This window comes from Nicotiana sylvestris, chromosome 11 (assembly GCF_000393655.2).
Source record: "Nicotiana sylvestris chromosome 11, ASM39365v2, whole genome shotgun sequence".
Lineage (NCBI taxonomy): Eukaryota > Viridiplantae > Streptophyta > Magnoliopsida > Solanales > Solanaceae > Nicotiana > Nicotiana sylvestris.
The window spans coordinates 75,253,682-75,268,926 of record NC_091067.1 but is presented as its reverse complement, the minus strand read 5'-3'; positions in this window follow the sequence as shown (position 1 = coordinate 75,268,926).

The following is a 15,245-nucleotide window of genomic DNA, read 5'->3' as shown; positions in this document are numbered from 1 at the left end:
AATGTTAAGTAGTTAAATTATTAAATCAATTATTACGTGCTTTCTACTATTATGTTAAGTTGTTCCTTTTCTTTTCATTTAGATAGCCTTTTGTAGTTTTACTTTTGGATTTGATAAATGATGCGACAATTTGGTTTTGTAAGAATTAACTACTAATAAATAGTTTAATTAGGGTTTTAAAACTTGTCATTCACTCATATATAGTTGCATTACCTGAAAACTGAAGAATCTGCAAAATTTTCCAAACGCCACAATTTGAAAATTTAGCTAAACTCAGCATCTCATGGTTTCTATCAGATATTTTTCCCTCCTTGAGAAATAATACAATTTTTTTTCTAGTAGAAATAATACAATTGACTTTTATTTAGCTTTCTTTCTTTTTGGGGCTTTCTTTATTTTAATAATTCATTAAAGAATTCTAGTGAAGAAATAGCCGGCAGCTAGGTGAGGTTTCTCAGAAACTGAGGAAAGTCAAACGTTCATAAAATTTCATTGATAATTTCTACCATATATTCCAAAGATTATGTATAAAACAACTCCCTGATTGAGGTTTTCTTAAATCTTTTTCTATTCCTCGGGGATGAGGTCCCTTTTAAAATAAAAAAAAAAGTAGAATAGGATATATATTAATACTTGAGGTCTTTGTTTTCACTTGACCACATGGAAGTTCAAAACGGGAGCAATTATGTAACAAAATATTATGATTCTCTTAGCAAAAAAAAAATATTATGATTCTCAAGCGTTCCTAGTTTCTAGAGTCTAGACTATATATGTATTGAGTGAGCGAGGATTGATGTCATCTTTCTAGCATAACATGCAGCCTACGCCATGGATATATGGAGAGAAAAAAAGATAGAAATACGTAACGAAAATGTAAAGGCGAAGAATTTGTGACAGAGATGAAGCTTTCACTGCTCTATCAATGGAATAATGAATTAGGGCACATGCACAGAAGATCTTTCTAGAATCTGAGATTGAGAAATGAAGAAGAAGAAGTAATGTTTTCTTATTGAACTGAAGAGTACAATGACTGCTTTTATAGATGAAGCAGCAAGACGTCATGTGCACTACATGAGCAATTAACTACTCTTAACAGTACTTTTAACTACCTCTTAACAGTAATAACAAACCTGTAATATAACTAGACTTTAACCACAGTTAACTCAGCTTAGTTAGCAACTATTTTAATACTCCCCCTCAAACTGGAGGGTGGAGTACATCGAGCACTCCAAGCTTGGATAGAAGGAACTGATGTTGAGTAGTTCCCAGAGCTTTAGTTAACAAATCTGCTAATTGGTGTTTGGTATTGACATGCTTAGGCACTATCAACCCCTCTTTGATCATGCCTCTTACAAAGTGACAGTCAATTTTAATGTGTTTCATCCTCTCATGATAGATAGGGTTGGAGGCAATCCGTATAGCTGATTTACTATCACAGAACAACTTCACAGGTGTGGTGATAGGCACATTTAGTTCTCTCAGCAGCCCTGTTATCCATATTACCTCTGAGACTGCAGCTTCCATGCTCATATACTCTGCCTATACTGAGCTTCGACTCACAGTGTGTTGCTTCTTTGATTTCCATGATATGATAGAGTCCCCTAGTTTTATTATATAACCAGTTACAGATCTTCTAGTGTTTGGGTAGGCTGCCCAATCACTGTCATAAAATGCAATCAGCTCTGTGAAAGGATTGTTCTTCAGCAAAATCCCTTGACCTGGTGACCCTTTCAAATACCTAACCAGCCTAAGTGTTGCTTCCCAGTGTGAAGTTTTAGGTTGTTGCATGAATTGGCTTAGGACTTGTACATCAAAACTACTATCAGGTCTAGTGATGGGTAGGAAAAGTAATTTCCCAATGAGCTTCTGATAAGGGGTAGCATCTGGAAGTATAGGATCTGTGATACCCCCCACATGTTCATCATAATCTACAATAGTATTTACTTTCAAAGGTATTTTCACAAGCTTAGCTCTACTCAAGCCAACATCAGAGATCAACTCAAGAGTGTATTTTCTCTGATTGAGCAATATACCATTATGTGATCTCAAAACTTCAATGCCTAGGAAATACCTTAGTTCATCTAGGTCTTTGACTTTGAAATTGTTGTGCAATGTACTTTTTGCTTGGTCAATTAGTCTTCTGTTGTTCCCAGTGATGAGTATATCATCCACATACACCAAGACAATGACCAGTTCCTCACCTTCCTTCTTTGTGAACAAAGAATGATCATATGGACTTTGAATGTACTTGGCTGATTGTAGTGCATCTGTAGTTTGATATTCCACTGCCTAGAGCCTTGTTTTAAGCCATATAGTGACTTCAATAGCTTACATACTTTATACTTCCCCTGATTTTGAAACCCCTGCGGTAAATCCATATAGAGTTTCTCTAATAGGTCACCTTGTAGGAAAGCATTATTTACATTCATCTGATACAGAGGCCAATTCCTTGAGGCTGCAACACTGATCATTGTTCTGACAGTCACCATTTTCGCAACTGGTGAGAAAGCCTCGTGATAATCTAAGCCTTCATGTTGAGTGTACCCTTTTGCCACAAGTCTGGCCTTATATTTGTCTACTTCTCCATTTGGTTTGTATTTGATTTTGTACACCCATTTTGATCCAACTGTCTACTTCCCTTTAGGTAGGTCTACCAATTCCTAGGTCTGATTTTGTTCTAAGGCATTGACTTCCTGCTGCATAGCTTCAATCCATTTTTTATCTTGAGTGTTTCCTTAAAATTCTTGGGCTCTATGGGTGCTAAGAACAAACTTAGGTATTCTTGATGACCAGTGGATAAGTGATCATACTCCACATAGCTAGTGATGGAGTATAAGCAATTGAGGGCATTGCTTCTAGAAGTTACATAATCTTTAAGCCATATTGGTGGCTTGATGATTCTCTTGCCTATGCTACTTTTTGCAACTGCTTCAGTAGTAGTAGGCTCTTATGTAGTATGAGGCTCTTCTGCCATTGATTCAGCCTCTTGTAATGAAGTATCAGGTACCTCCATTGGATTATCAACATCTGAAGGATCCTCAACATGTTGAGAAGTTGATGTATTATCTGTTGAATTTGTCTCATGATTGTCAATGGTGGGAGGTTCAACTTTTGTTTGCTATGTTGGTTCTTCTGATGTTGTAGCGCTATTATTGTCATGTTGCATCATAGGAAGGTGTTCTGGTGGTGATGGTACATCATTGGCTTGCATGAATAGGATTTCCTCCTCATGTTCAACTGGCATGGCTCTGAAAGAAAGGATCCTTTCTCTGAAACTTACATCCTTGCGAACAAAAAAGGTTTTGGAATCCAGATCAAATAGTTTATGTCCCTTTTGAACCTCAGAATACCCATCAACACTATCATTCTTGCCCTTGGAGTTTGTCACCCCTGGGTAAGCTACTTCCATAGCATAAATAGCCAAACACCCTTAGGTTGTCTAGCCTAGGTTCTTTACCATAAAGCAATGTATAGGGTGTTTTTCCATCTAGTACAGCAGTAGGTAATTTGTTGATCAAATAAACTGCAGTTTTTACAAACTCTCTCCAAAACTTAACTGGAACTGAACAATGTATTTTAAGAGCCCTTGCTATCTCTAATATATGTTTATGCTTTCTCACAACTATTCCATTTTGTTGAGGAGTATAGACATAGCTACTTTGATGAACTATGCCAAAGGAAGATAACATCTCATTACATTGAGAACTAAAAAATTTTGTGCCATTGTGTGATCTCGGTACTTTTACAGAAACATCAAATTGATTTTTTACCATCACTAAGAAGTCTTTAAGTACAATTGAAACTTCACATTTGGATTGAATCAAACAGACCCAAGTATATCTTCTGTAATCATCTACTATAGCAACAAAATATTATTTTCTGTCAAATATAGCCTTTCTATAGGGTCCCCAGACATCAACATGAATCAATTAAAAAATACTACTAGATTTACTCTTACTAACAGGAAAGCTTAATTTGATCTGCTTTGCCATTGGGCATACTGAGCAGTTCTCTTGTACTGTATTATTGACTTTATTCTTTAAGCTAGGAATATGTTGCATAGAAACTATTGATGGATGTCCCAATCTAAGATGCCATAGTTCTGCTTCATTCACTTCTCCAGTTACTACTGCTCCTACTGTGGGTTTGGACTCTCTTTGTAGAATGTAAAGACCATTACTCTCTCGACCAATCTCCATTACCTTACCACTGTAGATTCCCTGAAACACACAGAAGTTAGGGAAGAAAGTGAATTTACATAGCAATTCCTTGGTTAACTTTGAAACTGAAAGCATATTGAATTGAAATCTGGGATATGTAGTATATTTGTGATCTTTTGACTTCCTAAAATCATTGTACTTCCTGCACATGTTATGGAAGATCTACTTCTTGTTGGCACCTGCACTTCACTGTTGTTACATCCCATGTTTTTGTACGTGGAAGTACGTCATAAGTAAATTGATATAAGCTCGGAAATGAGATGTTACATTCTGTATTTTCGTATGTTAAAGTTTCGTTGTAAGCTAATCGACGTAAGTTCGGGAATGAGATTACTTTTAGATTATAAGCATTATGCTATTTCAAACAAGTGATGAGTAAATTCGTGAAGGTGAGAGGATAAGAAAATAAAAACAATAAATTTTCATCAAAGTTTGACATGTTGGGATAAAATACTGCCCGAGCTTAAATATCCAGTATTTATGGACTAGTGTCATACAAGGTATCACATGACCATGATAGTAAGGTGTATAATGTGTGTTAAAAGTGAGTAGTATTTTAAGTAATTTGAGATAATTTTTAATTATGTGGATAATTGGTTAATTATTGATTAATGCAAGAATTAACAAATTAATTAAGGATTAGTGAGTGCTTAATTAAAGATTTTGGATAACTTAAAACTCCCCCTAACGTGGCAAGCGTGCCCTTCCCATCTAATGACTCTTAATAAGGATTGAAAGGTGTCACATTTAAGGAAGAAATGTGACACCAAGTCATGAAAGGTGGGGCCCACATCACCAAGACTTAGAATCTTTCTTTAATTCAAAATAAAGGTATGTTACTGATAACTAGAGATTTTGACGTGTTTCATGCTCCTTCTTGCTTATTCTTTAATTATAAATTCTTACAAAATGGTCCCAAAAGGCTCATAACTTGTGCTTAATTGCAGGTTTGATCAACAAAGTAAAGAGACGTCAAAGATCGGCTCAAAAGAAGTGAAACCTGCACAAGTGCCAAAGACTAGACAACTCAGGACAAACAGGCCTAGTGTGGCCGCACTACACTTTGTGCGGTCCACACTAGGGAGATTCAGAGAGCTGGATTTGAAGGCATCAAAGTAGTGCGGCCGCAGTACATATTGTGCGATCCGCACTGAAGACACCGCGGCCGCACTACCATTTTGTGCGGTCCGCAGAAGTAAACTTTAGAGAGATGTCAAGTGCCAAGGTTCAAGCCTATGCGGTCCGCGGTCGTGTTTATGTTGACTGCACTAGACTCCTCCGCGGTCGTATTCCATTTTGTGCGATCCGCGGAGCCTGGGTTTAGAGAGTTGATTTTTCAGAGTCAAGAGCCTAGTGCGGCCGCACACCATTTTGTGCGGACCGCACTGACCCCGCAGGGGTATTTTTGTCCAGTTTTTTCAGTTTAGTAAAATAGAACCTTTTTCCGTTTTTAGGGTATCAAATATTATCAGACCTTAGCTGCGCTCGTGAGAAGACTTTTCTTAGCCATTTTGGACATTTTTACTTAGTTTTTTATCATTGAATCTTTGTATTTACCTTAGCAATTAATTAATATGTCTTTATCTTCATCTATTTTTCTGTATTTCTCTTCAAGTATGAGTAGCTAGACCCATTAGATAGGGTTATGACTCTACCCTAGTGTGGGTAATTGATGGGTGTTGTGATTTAAGATTAGATTGACTAAGGGTGTTTGTTATTTGGGTCAATTTCATGGTTTAATCTACGAATTAGTTTTTGCAAACACTAGTTTGTGCTAAGTTGACTTGGGTTCTTCTTGAGAAAGAGAGCCTAACTCTCCGAAATTGACCCAACAAGGAATTGGGATGGACTCAAGAGAATTGATAGTCCCAATTAAAGGATTAAACCTCGAGAGAGTAATACCCGACTTGCACCCCAGTTGCTTGAGCAAATTTGCCTACTCTATTGGTCTTGAGAAAGTCAATTGGGCAAAATCACTTTCTCTACCGAGAGGTGTGAGAGTGGGTAAAATTGTGCAAAGGTTAAAGCATATTCCCCAATCATGTCAATCGTGCCTTAGGTTTAATTACCCGTCAATTGGCCACCTAGGAGGATGCCACTACCCTAGTGCCTTTTTATCCATTAGATACAACTTGTAGCAATTCTTGCTTAGCATAATCTAGTTGCAATTATAATTAGTAGTTGATAATAATAGATTATTAAAGAAACACCCAAAAATGATTAGAAGTGATATTTGGAACAATTGCACAATCCCAATCTAAATAGAAACTCGATTCCATTCCTAGCTCCCTGTGAAAATCGATCCAGACTCACAAATTGGGTAAAAGCTATTGCGGCCCTCTCTTTCCACTTTTTAGCAGTGCAGAGTAGGCTGCGATCAACATTTTGGCGTCGTTGCCGGGGAGATAACGGTTTTGGCTATTTGTTTAGTTAGTTTTGTGTATTGTTCTTCTTTCTTTGTTTGTTACTTACTTGTTTGTGTGATTACTCATGTACCAACATGGCTTTAAAAAATGCTAATGACCCTCTTGGAAACGTGATAGCGGGGGATGAGGTAGATGATGTTGAGCAAGATGAGGTGCCTCTTGCACCTCAAGGTCAACCGAGAGTCCGGAATGCCAATGCTAATCCAAATGACAATACTCCAGACCCTCCCCCGGTTCCTCCAAGAGTGGCTCCCAGAGTATTACCAAACCAGGGCTACGCAAGTGCTATTGTCCCACCCGAATCCGGGCGGGCAACTTTCAGATAACCTATGTGATATTGACCTTACTTGAGCAGTATGGGTACTTCACGGGTGCTGCAAATCAAAATGCCTACAAACATCTCAAGGAGTTCGTAGATACATAATGCAGGAGCAAGCAGACGAATGTATCCGAGGATGTGCTGAGATTGAGACTTTTCCCGTTCTCACTTCGGGGGAAGGCATTAGATTGGCTCGAGAGACTCCTCAACCATTCCAGCACAACTTGGGATGAGTTGGCGGATAAGTTTATTGCCAAATTCTTCTCTCCTAGTCATGTGACGGCACTTCGAGATGAAATATTAGCCTTCAAGCAAGAGCCAACGGAACCTTTGCATGAGATTTGGGAGCGGTATAGGACGATGGTGAAGGAATACCCAAATAATGATATGACCGAGGCCATGATCCAACAAACCTTCTACCGGGGCATAAATACTACAAATCAATGCATTGTGAACCAATTGGCCGGGGGCAATTTTATGAAGTTTTCTTATGACGAGGCATGTGATGTACTTGATGAAATGGCAAAGCTTCTTCAGCATGGCAGAGTAGAGCAAATGTGCCTCAAGTGACCCTACGGTTATCCATTTGCGCAAGGAATTACAAGACCACGGGCAAGCGATAGCTGAGCTTACTACTACTATGAGCCAATTGGCTAAGGCACAGTTGCAACAAGTTCAGAATCCTCGCCAAGTGAATGCCATGGAGGGTGTTAGTTTGCTTGTCAACAAGAGAAGGAAAAGGAGGCAACAAAATCAAGGAAATTCTGAGTAATTTGTTGATGAATATGATGGGTGTCAAAATGATGATTATGATGACCAAAGTAAAGAGGTACAATATGTCAACAACTATCAAGGTAATAGAGGCAACTCTTCAAACCAACAATGGCGACCCCAAGGAAATTGGGGCAATCAATAACAAGGTGGTGGCAATTGGAACAACAACAACCAAAACAACAATTGGAGTAATCAAAACAACAACCAAGGCAATTGGAATGGAAATAACAACAATTGGAGCAAAAACAACAATCAAGGCGGGTGGAACAACAATGGAAACCAAGGCAACCGGGGGCAAGGCTTCCAAAGGCCCCCAATGCACCAACAACCGAACAATCCACTCCTTTTTCCCTCTCAAGGTCCTAGTTCTTCGGGAAGTGATTTGGGTAGAATTGAGATGATGTTCGAGCAGATGATGAAGAAGAACCAAGATTCTGATGCTCAGTTGGCTTCTCACAATACCTCTATCCGGAACTTGGAGGTGCAATTACGATAAATCTCTCAAACTTTGAACACTCGCCCCAAGGGTGCTCTACCAAGTAATGCGGTAGTGAACACGAAGGGTGGGAACAACAATCATGTGATGGCGGTTACAACAAGAAATGGGAGAGGCGGTGATGTGAATGCCTCAAAGCAAAAGCAAGTTGTGGATGAAAATGTTGAGTTGCAAGATGATGAAGTACCATTGGTTGTTGAAGATGTGGTTGAAGGGATGTGAACAATGATGTGAGGATTGACATTGATGAGGCCGAGGTGGAAACTCAAGACAACGTGAACCCGTCTAGGGAACACGTGATTGACATGCCTGAACCGGTTGTGCCAAAAGCCAAGGTGATTGACATGCCTGAACCGAAAAAGTAGTGATGCAAAGCCAAGGTCACAAAATTGTCTTAGAGGATGATGCAAAGCCTTCCTCGGAGCATCAAAGAACAATGAACGAGGCTATGCAAGAAGTAATGAAGAAAGAAGTGATCAAATGGTTGGATGTCGGGGTTGTGTACCCTATTTCTGATAGCTCATGGACTTCTCCGGTGCAATGTGTATCGAAGAAGGGTGGTATGACTGTGGTGACCAATGGAAACAATGAACTTATTCCTACTCGGACACTCATAGGTTGGAGGGTTTGCATGGACTACCGGAAGCTAAACAAGGTGACCCGAAAGGACCATTTCCCATTGCCATTCTTTGACCAAATGCTTGATCGTCTTGCGGGGCGTGCTTTTTATTGCTTTTTGGATGGATACTCAGGGTATAATCAAATTTTAATTGCCTCGGAGGACCAAGAGAAGACCACCTTTACTTGTCTGTATGGAACCTTCGCTTTCTCTCGGATGCTGTTCGGATTGTGTAATGCTCCGGCGACATTCCATAGATGCATGATGGCTATTTTCACCGACATGGTGGAAGATATATTGGAGATTTTCATGGATGATTTCAGTGTGGTTGGGGATTCCTTTGAAGAGTGTTTGGGTAATTTGGATAGAGTGTTGGCCTAGTGTGAAGACACAAACCTCGTACTCAATTGGGGAAAATGCCATTTCTTGGTTGAAGAGGGTATAGTGTTGGGTCACAAAATTTCAAAGCGAGGGATTGATGATAGTCACGTGGTGGCGCTCCTTCATCTCAAGTGATGTGGTAGTAACATACGTCGTGCAGCGACGTTAAATCAGGCGCTTCTTGGGAGGCAACCCATGTGTTTTTCTTTTTGTTTTATTTGATTTTCTTTATAGTATAGGATTGATTTTTGGGCTAAATCATTGTGAGATATTACAGGGATTGTGCTGATGCAGTGCAAGACATAGTGAAGAAAATGTTCAGTCTCTGAAGTTTCCAGTGCGGCCGCACTACACTTTGTGCGGTCCGCGGTGGACCACTACGGCTGCGGTCTGTTTTGTGTGGACCGCAGTGGGATACTGGGCCAAGATTGATCATAACATCCCAGTGTGGACCACGGTCCATTTTGTGCGGTCCGCACTAGTTGGTGAGACTGGGCCCTCGGGGCTTTTCTATAAATAGACCCTGGGGACCCTCTTTTACCCTTTTTGCAATTTTAACTCTCAGAAGCATAGAGCACTGTTCATCTTCCTTTCTTCTTGTAATTAACTACTTACATCGATCAGTCCTCACTTCATCTAACAACTGGTAACATAATTTTCCATTTTCTTGTTTCAATTTTGTCAATTTCATTTTATTTTCAATTTTTCTTAGCTTATAATTCTTATTCCTCCTGTAATTAGTTCGCTAGCTGGGTTAGATTGGTTGTAATGCTGATTCATGAGGACTTAATGAGTTTTATGGGCTAAGTAAATATGTAGGGACATAAATTAGCAAAAGTTGAACTTAAAAGCAAAATATAAGAACCCTAACTCAGTGCCACTACTGGGCACCCTATGCGGACCGCGGTCACTTTTGTGAGGGCCGCGGTCACCTAGTGCGGTCTGTAGTACCACTTTGTGCGGACCGCATTGAAAAACTTCAGAAATATTATTCTTGGTCAGTGCTGCCGCACTACATATTGTGTGGTCCGCATTGGCCCAGTGCGGCTACGGTACCATTTTGTGCGGGTTGCACTGGTCAGATTCAGAGGAAGGATAGTCTGAACCCCATCCCTGTGTGAACCGTGGTCGTTATTGTGCAGTTCGCGGTGGTCCCTGTGCGACCGCACTCCATTTTGTGCGGTCCGCACTGGGCTATTTCTGCAACCTGGCTGCAACTTTTCAATTCTGTCTACAATTCTTTCTGCATAAATGTTGCTCAATGCTTCTATTGATACTAACAATGTAAGATGATTGGGTTTGCAGATAATGGTTAAACAAAGAGGAAAAGGCTCCAAACAACTCGGCAGAGGTGATTCCTCCTGGGGAGGGAAGCTGAGATTGGTTAAACTCACTCCCCAGGATCGTCAAAACATAAAGAAGATAATAAAGGCAATTAAGGCAGCTGATAGAGCCTGTGATCAGCCGGGGAGTGAGTATGTGCCCTCCCAAGATATCTCTTCACACTGAGTACCAACATATTTCCACTCAAGTTTCAGATTGACAGATGACACTCCTCCATCATCACCCACTGCCCAAGCACCAAAGCATGTTCCCACTGAGTCGTTTGAGGGCTCAGTAGCCAGCAGTGGTGAGTACTCTGCCTCCCCCACAGCTTCATTATCCGGGGAGAGTAAAGGCGGGAGTGAGGAGGAGGTGCTAGGGGATGATGAGGTATTTGAGGGGGGTGAGCCTCAAGTTGCGAGCATTGCCCGAACTAGAAAACCCGAAGTTTGGGAGGATAGGTTTGTGAGCCAGGTGGCATACCACAAATTTAGGGAGTGGTGACCAGTGAGAAAATTGATACTGGAGCGAAGTTTCATTGATAGAGATCTTTTACACCACAACCCTGATGTGCATAGACAATTCAGAACGAAAGTGGGTTGGGAGCACTTCTTAGATGACTGTGTGGATGCCAATGAACACTTGGTCAAAGAGTTCTATTATAATGTAGCCCACATCGTAAAGGGTTCCAACGTGACCAAGGTTTAGAACCTCAAGGTGTTGTTTGACAAGAAGTCGCTCAACGAATACCTGAGTTTCAATGAGGAAGATCAGTCTCTTTATATGGCAAAGCTGGAGATGGGCGAGGAGGTCCGTCCATGGTTAGCTCAGTACCTGGAAATCCCAGGTACCGTTCTGGAGTGGTTGACTGCTGGGGTCAAAATACTACGGAGGACCCTAAACTTTGAGGCAAGGGGTTGGGAGACATTTGTGTGCAACTGGTTAGACCCTACTATCCATGACCAGACTCTTCCTCTCCACTGGGCTGTTTTGGTTTCTTCCATTATGGCAGGGTACTCCATCAACATGGGGAATGTGATGTCCCGGATCATTTCTATAGTGGGTGCTGAGAGCGACCAAAACTATCCTTTCCCCAACACCCTTACTATGTACTTCCGGGACTTGCAGGTGGACAAGAGGCCATACGACATCAAGGTCAAGGCGACAACCCCGTTCTCCTAGTATAGCGTGAAGGGGAATGACAAACCCAAGGATAAGAACTACAAAGCCCCTGCTTTTGCCCCAACTGGCCAGTCTGAAGAGCCAGTTGCGCTAGATGCCCCCGCTGAGCCTGCCTCCACTTCTGTTGAGATGCCTCCCGGACCTTCCACATCTTCAGCCATTCCTCCTGGCCCTTCCACATCAGCAGGCCCGGAGATCCCATCTTCCCGGGCCCATCCTATCACTTCCCACCAACTGAGTCAGATGCTTCAGAGTATCAACACCTGGATGTACACTGCTTCATCCAAGTTGTCCACCTTAACCACCACTATTGCAGCTCAGTCGGCACCTCAGCCAGCACAGGTCCCACAATCCATTGAGGATTCTTTGAAAGAGATTCTTGAGAACCAAAAGAAAATCCTCACTACCCAGGATGCATTGGCAAAGGCAGTTGATTCACATAGAAAGGCTCTCAAGGAGCTTGCTAAGGAACATAAGAAGTTGCGAAAGATATGGTCCTCCAAGGAGTACGTGAAGGAGCTACGGGCGGATGTTGACAAGTTGAAGGTACACCAGCTGCCTTTAGACCTATTGTTTGAGGACCCAGTTCCAGCAACTAAGCCACAGCCGGAGCAGTCACAGCGACCTCTGAAGAGGATGATTCCTAAAGCCGATGATGCTATTATCCAGTTGGCGGACCTAGCAGAGACTTCATCCAGTCAGCCACAGGGTGTACCAGATCTAGAGCCTGTCCAGGCCTAGGTCCCAGCAGCTGAGCAGTAGGACACTGGGAACCAATCTGAGGTTCCCGAGCACACAGAGGACCCAAGTACCATCCATGATCCTATGCAAACCTATAGGGCTTAGGGAGTCTTCATATCTTTTTTCTATTATTTTTTATGCTTATTTGGACTAGTTGGCATTGGGGACAATGCCACATTTTATTTGAGGGGGTGCGCCCTACATTTTTGGATGACTGTATATATTGATTCATTTTATGCTTTCTTGATTTGCACATTTGGTCTGTATATAATTTTATATTTAGTTACTTTTATCGCATTTTTCATCTTTCTTTGGGTCTGTATATAAAGTTAAATCATTTTATATATTCATCTCCATTGTATATTCAAATCCCCTATTGTATATATTCGTTCTATTTTCGCAAAAATTTTCCGTTTTTAGCTTCTTATTTATGTTCATAGCTTTTGATTTGTTTTGGATGTTTTCAATAAGCATTTGGTTTTCTTAATGTCACGGTTCTTTCTAAAGGTGGAGTGTTGTGTGAACCGGGTGGCTCTTCCCAATGATGGATGGCATGACAACCTTCTTAAGGGTTTGAGTCCGTTTTTGTTTTTGTTTTTAGTAGTTTATAGTTAAGGATACCTCAAGCAAAGCTTCACTTGGGCCTAGCACATTTGCCCTTGATCCCATGGTCAAAGACAAAATGTTGTGTTTAGGATGGTGAAAGTCGTGACCTTGAGACTCTTATGTTGACCGATATTCATCAAGTGGTTTTTCGGGACCATTGTGTGCTCAAATTGTATCTAAGGTCGTTGTGGACCCCCGACTCTATGTCTTTAGCGATCCTTTAGCTTGTGTGGTGAGTAACTGAATTGCAAATCCAAGTCCCGAGCCATTGGTCTAGAACTTGCCCCGAATGTTTGTTGAGGCAAAATCCTAAGTGAATTTTGACTTGAGACGTGATTATAGGCCATCCTTGATCCTAATAATAGCTTGAAAAATTCCATAGCCTACCAATGATATGATCCCAAGTTAACCCTTTTGAGCCTTAGACTTTTTTCTTTCAAGAACCATAAGACAAGCTTATACCCGTTCAAAAAGATACCCTCTCTTGGCACCCGATCTTTCCTTGAGCACATGGAAAAAGTATAAGTTTTGGGGGGAGAGACGAGGGTGGCAACAAAGTGGTAAAAGGCACAAAAATGAAGAAAAGGAAAGGCAATGAAAAAGAAAGAAAAGCAAAGACAAAAAGAATGCTCAATGTGAAAAAGAATAAAAAAGGGATTCAAGAAAAGCAAAAGAATGAAAGGTGTGGAAAGTTGAAAAAGGAGAAACGGTTTGAATTGCATAAGAAAGAGTGACAATGTGTCCCTCTAACCCCTTAGAAAGAGGTGAGATGACTCAAAGAGTCAAGAGAATGTATGCCGAATGAATCAAAAGAAGTGCTTAAGGGAAGATGGAACCCACTTAGATCAAAACATTCCCTGCCCTAAACCAAAAGCCTTCATAATGATTCCACAAAATCCCTATATGATCTTGGGTTGAATGATGCTTACATTAGTGGATACTCACATGAGGGGCAAGCATATGGTACTTAGATCCGGACTTGTGTCTTTTTCTTGAGAGAGACGAGTGGATTTTTATTAACCTCGATTTGTGTGCCAATATTCAAAAAGGTGAGGTTTGCTTAGGGAGAGTTGAGAATGTGTGAGTTTGGGTTCCACAATAGCCAAAGTAATTGAGAAAGTTCTTTGATGTAATGAGTCAACTCTTGATACTCTTGTGTCACACTTGATCCATGGTTTTTCAAAGGTTAAATGTTGTTAATGATTCATTTGTATTGAGGGCAATTATTAGTCCCAATTGATGCTAGTTGAGGTTACTTTAGGATAGCTGAAAATTCTTGGATTTTTCCTTAAGGGGCGGGACTTATTTTGTTTGCTTGAGGACAAGCAAAAACTTAAGTTTGGGGGAGTTGATAACTAGGGATTTTGATGTGTTTCATGCTCCTTCTTGCTTACGCTTTGATTATAAATTCTTACAAAATAGTCCCAAAAGGCTCATAAGTTGTGCTTGATTGCAGGTTTGATCAACAAAGTGACAAAACATCAAAGATCGGCTCAAAAGGAGTGAAACCTGCACAAGTACCAAAGACAAGACAACTCAGGACAAACAGGCCTAGTGTGACCGCACTACACTTTGTGCGGTCCGAACTAGGGAGATTCAGAGAGCTGGATTTGAAGGCATCAAAGCAGTACGGCCGCAGTACATATTGTGCGGTCCGCACTGAAGACACCGCGACCGCACTACCATTTTATGCGGTCAGCGGAAGCAAACTTGAGAGAGATGTCAAGTGCCAAGGTTCAAGCCTATGTGGTCCGCGGTCGTGTTTGTGCGGACCGCGCTAGACTCCTCCGCGGCCGCATTCCATTCTGTGCAATCTGCGGAGCCTGGGTTCAGAGAGTTGATTTTTCAGAGTCAAGAGCCTAGTGCGGCTGCACACCATTTTGTGCGGTCAACACTGACCCTGCAGGGGCATTTTTGTCCAGTTTTTCCAGCTTAGTATAAATAGAACCTTTTTCCATTTTTAGGGTATCAGATATTATCAGACCTTAGCTGCGCTCGTGAGAAGACTTTTCTTAGCCATTTTGGACATTTTTACTTAGTTTTTATCATTGAATCTTTGTATTTACCTTAGCAATTAATTAATATGTTTTTATCTTCATCTATTTCTCTATTTTTCTCTTCAAGCAAGAGTAGCTAGACCCATTAGCTAGGGTTGTGG